Below are 5,128 nucleotides of genomic sequence, written 5' to 3'. Positions count from 1 at the left end.
TATGGTGGACCCCCTTTTAGTTAATTAATGTATTTTAATTTTTAATTCCCTTTTTAGGGTGAGTAATTAATTAATTAATTTGGTTTAGGGGTCGTAACACGGGGTGTTACACTAGCTTTCAAAACAAGAGAGATAGAAGCATCATTTGACTCATCGAGTGATACACTCAATCATACCGATCAACATACGGCTAAACAATAGAATCAATTCGAGGAGACAATGTTAAGGCTGCAAGGGTAACCAACAAGGTAAGGTAATCAACAACAATCATCAAAAGGTCACATATAAAGATATGCTCATAAGCATAAAGATACAAGAATCACAATCAAAGGATACGATGATCACAATCATAATCAAGTTCCAACCTTTACACCGCTCCATCCTTATAACAGTTTCAACCTGTACCTCCGAGACCACCCTGTACAACCAGTCCAACCTTATTCCTCCGGAGATTTTTCTCCCCACTTTCTTGCCTCCATCTTGCCGCCGATCTCATAAATATAATCATATATCATTATCACGTGATAGTATACAACCAATCATTTTGAGCAAAGATCATTACCACCAATCTCATAACAATCATAACACACAGTCATCATCATAGATAATCGAGGCTCAACAATAGCCCAATCAAGGAATAAACGAGATAAGTACAACCATTGTACAAGCTCACAATGATAGGTTAAATCGAAGGAATTCAAGAAAGAACACGAAGGAAACATTCCAAGGTATTGCCACAATAACGAAAGACTTCCAAATAGGCAAGATCAATACAAGGAAAACACATACTAGTACCAACGAACAACGTAGCTAGCATGCAATTCAACAAGATAACCATAAAGGCTCATACGAATGGCATAGACTTCACATCAATCCAACGAATCACAAAGTTGGATCACCATTACGATTCAAGACTCACAAGTCCTACCACGGGTACTTAAGATATCATTCTAGACTTACAGAACATCAATCAAGACACACAAGTGCACAACGGGTCAACAAAACGGAGGCCAAAAACTAACGTACCAGTGGACGGTTCATTGGGTGTCAAACCACCCGCCCCACTCCCCACCACTGTACCAGCGGGTGGTCAACCACCCGTGGACCCCCCCACCCCCGCACCCCGCCACCAACACCACTTGGTTCCAGCGGGTGGCACACCGCCCGCCAATGTACCCGCTGGTACCGAAAACAGAGGGGAAATTCCACTTCGGGGAAAATTGTCAAAATGTTCAAGTTCAAGTCCAAAACACCTCAAAAGTCATATCAATCAGCAAAGGAACTTGAACACATAGAATAGCTCAATGAATAGCATTAAAGAACCCTTAATACAAGCTCTCACAAGGCATTTACACAAGGAAATGCATAGAATCACTCAATAGCATCAAGAAATCATAAATAGCAAGTGTAAATAGATTTTGTAAGACATGGGTTACCTTTGTAGCCTAAACAACACTTCCTCAAACTCCTAAGATCCTCCTTGAAGGTCCTCTTCCAAAAGATCTTTCAAACACAAACCAAAAACCTAACAAATACAATAATTCTTTGATAAAGGATGTGGAAAACTAAGTAATAAAACCAATAAAGCCTATAACTTACCCTTCCTAAGGTTTTAGATGAGGACATGTGGAAACTTGGTGGTCTTCAAGGTAGAGAAGATGATGGATTTCTTTGGTTAGGTTGGGAGGGTTTAGGGTAGCTTGGAGAGAAAGCTAGAGTGTAGAAAGAGAGGTGTTTCCTGTCTAAGTGAGGAAGACTAGGATGGGAGTCTAGGGAAATATCTTGGGTTCCAAGTTAGGATTGTGAAAAGACCAAAAAGACCTCTTCCTTCTACAAGCAAGTTAGGAGAGAATTAAAGGCTAGAGTACAAGTAATAAAGCACCAAGTCTTCGGATTGACTAAGTTAAAAAGGCTAAGGGATTTAGTCAATTTAGGTCCCTCGACTATGCTCAACGGGAAATTAAGAAGTAATTGCAAAGCCATTAGGATTTAATTAAGTAATTAAATTCGGTTTTAATGAATTAATTTCCGGGGTGTCACACAAATCACACCATTAATTAATATTTATAAGTCATTAAGAAATTACGTGTGTTGAAAAGAAAAGCCATAATTAAGTTGTGTTGAATAAAACCTTAATATAGGATTCAAACCTTGTCTATTCTTAAGGCTAATCACATGCTTTGCCACCTAATCTAACCATCTCTTATTAATTTTTATCTATTTGTTTATACTTATACTAAAATCTGTACTATATATACATACATACATATATATATATATATATATATATATATATATATATATATATATATATATATATATATATATATATATATATATAAGGGTTATATATGGGGTGGGAGTGGGGGTGGGGTGAGTGGGGGCAGCTGCCCCACTGCCCCATGCTAAATCCGCCACTGCGTAGGAGTATTTTTTACCAAAATATTATATAGTACAATTCTTATAGCATAATGCACTAAAAGAGTAACGGAAAAAATAGATATAAATGACGGGTATAATTTTCATTCACACTTATTAATTTTTATATTATATACATATTTATTTTGGTAGTCAATTGTTATAACTGTGTCTAAAAGGATCTTTAATTATTTGTTTTATTTGATCAATTAGGTATAATATAATTCTTATTTTTGAGTAGAAATGAAATTTTTTTGGAACATTTTGGATTAATTTAGAGTCAGAGCCAACTATAAGGCAAGGAGATGGATGCAATACTCTTTAGAGAGTTAAAAAGCGGTGTATTCAATGGTACGACTTGATTATATGAGCAAACCAAAGCAAAAGTGGAACAAAAAATCCATAAAGTTGCATTGCTTTTTAACTCAACATTACCATAGTACTGTTCAGTATTTTGATCATAACTCAATGTAAGAAATAAGAATGTCCATTGAAAATACAATTCAAATGGTTGTAACTTTTATAAAGACCATCAAGCATAACTCTCACATTAATATGGTAAGGAAAGAGATTCTGATAAGAAGGAAGGAATAACGGACGGACGTCCATTACTACTCTATTTCTTGAAGATAATTTGCATTTTGTCATAAGATGGATGAACTGATGGACCACCATCTCTCAAGTTGATGTTGGGTACACTGCTCACCATATAAGCGCGTTATAAGTCATTTTCTACTCCGACCCCTAGTTTTTTCATGCCTTTCTTTACACATTTTTAGGCACTAATACAAAACAACTCATTCGCATCTGTTGTAGAAATGAAAAGGCATATGTTTTACAACAAATGCCTATGAACAAGACATTGAAAGTCTAACCTTTAGGCATCTGTTTTTTACAAATGTCTTTTATGACAATAGGCATCTGTTCCTCACAAACGCCTAGGTTAGGGTAGGGTTAGATTTAGTTACTTAAACTTATTTTGAGCTTGTATTCAATGATTCGACACTTGGATTTGAAGATTTTCTTTCATTTTTAACATAACTAGTATTGTCACGTGCGATGCACGGACTAAATATTAAAGATTTGTTTGTAATGTTAGAATAGGTAAAAAAATGTTTTTAATAATGGTATTTGAACTACAGAAGAAGAAAACATGAACAACAATTTAATTGTTTAAAATTACATTTTTATTAAGTATATGACAAAATAATTATGATATTGTATTTACAATATTTAATTTAATAATTGAAAATAGTATGATACAAAAAGTTACTATTATTAATCACAGCTAGCGGTATACATATTTGATCTTGAGTATGTCTAATCCTTGCTACCCATGCGATGCACGGAATGAATATTGGACAACATTATAATAATATTATTTATTAAAAAATACATAACCTAATATCAACATAGTTGCAATTCATATTCGTATTCATATATATATATATATATATATATATATATATATATATATATATATATATATATATATATATATATATATATATTACAATATTATTATTATTATTATTATTACAAAAATAATAATAATAATAATAATATTGTAATATATATATATATATATATATATATATATATATATATATATATATATATACACACACACACCATATGGTCTTGTGAAAATTAAATAATATCAACATTTAATTTTCACAAGACCATATGGCTTTATTATAATTATTAAGATTAAGATAGGTAAGTCTATTTCTCTTATTTCTTCCATTTGTAATATTTATGCTTATTACTTGTGTTTTTATGATTTTTATGCTTAATATATGCATGTATGAGTAATTAGTTTATGGCATGGACTTGGACTAGGATTGTATTATTTAGGCACAAGTGTCAAATAGACCCATCTACTACTGCGAAGTGCTCAATTCTCACCACGAACTAAATTAAGTGTCAAATAGGGCCATCTATCAGCTAAATTTGTTCAATTGTCATTTTTTACAGGTTGCCTATTTAATTATTAAAAATAAATCAATAAATAGAATAAAAAAATTTTAAAAAAAAAATTAAAAAAAAAAAAAAAAGAATAAGAAAAAGAATATCAGCCACCGGCTTTCCGGTGAGGACAGCCGGTGGCTGCCCTTTCGCAAACAGTCGGTGGCTGATATTCTTTTTAAAAAAAAAAAAATTATTCTATTTATTTATTTATTTTTAATAATTAGATAGGCAACATGCTAGCAACCTGTAAAAAATGTCAATCGAACAAATTTAGCTGGTAGATGGATCTATTTGACACTTAATTTAGTTCGTGGTGGAAATTGAGCACTTCGCAATAGTAGATGGATCTATTTGACACTTGTGCATATTATTTATCTTGAGGCTCTATTCGTGTTTTATTGCATAAATGGTAGAAATTCAGTCTAGTTATCTCGAGTTTATGAAGGATTACTGTTTGTATTTTATTAATTGACATAACATAGAGTGCACGTGTGCAACATCACTATCTCGGAATTGAGCGTTATATATATATATATATATACATACATACATATATATATATATATATATATATATATATATATATATATATATATATATATATATATATATATAGAGGGTATATGCAATATCAAAGAACTAGGCACTAGTAATTAAATGAAAATAAACAATAACATAAGTGTTATAATTTTGGCCAACTTTAGCTTAATCTACCGCGACGATTCAATAGTAATCTTAT

This window comes from Ipomoea nil, unplaced genomic scaffold (genome assembly GCF_001879475.1).
Source record: "Ipomoea nil cultivar Tokyo-kokei standard unplaced genomic scaffold, Asagao_1.1 scaffold0114, whole genome shotgun sequence".
Classification (NCBI taxonomy): Eukaryota; Viridiplantae; Streptophyta; class Magnoliopsida; order Solanales; family Convolvulaceae; genus Ipomoea; species Ipomoea nil.
The sequence above is the reverse complement of the archived record's forward strand: the minus strand, read 5'-3'. Positions refer to the sequence as shown.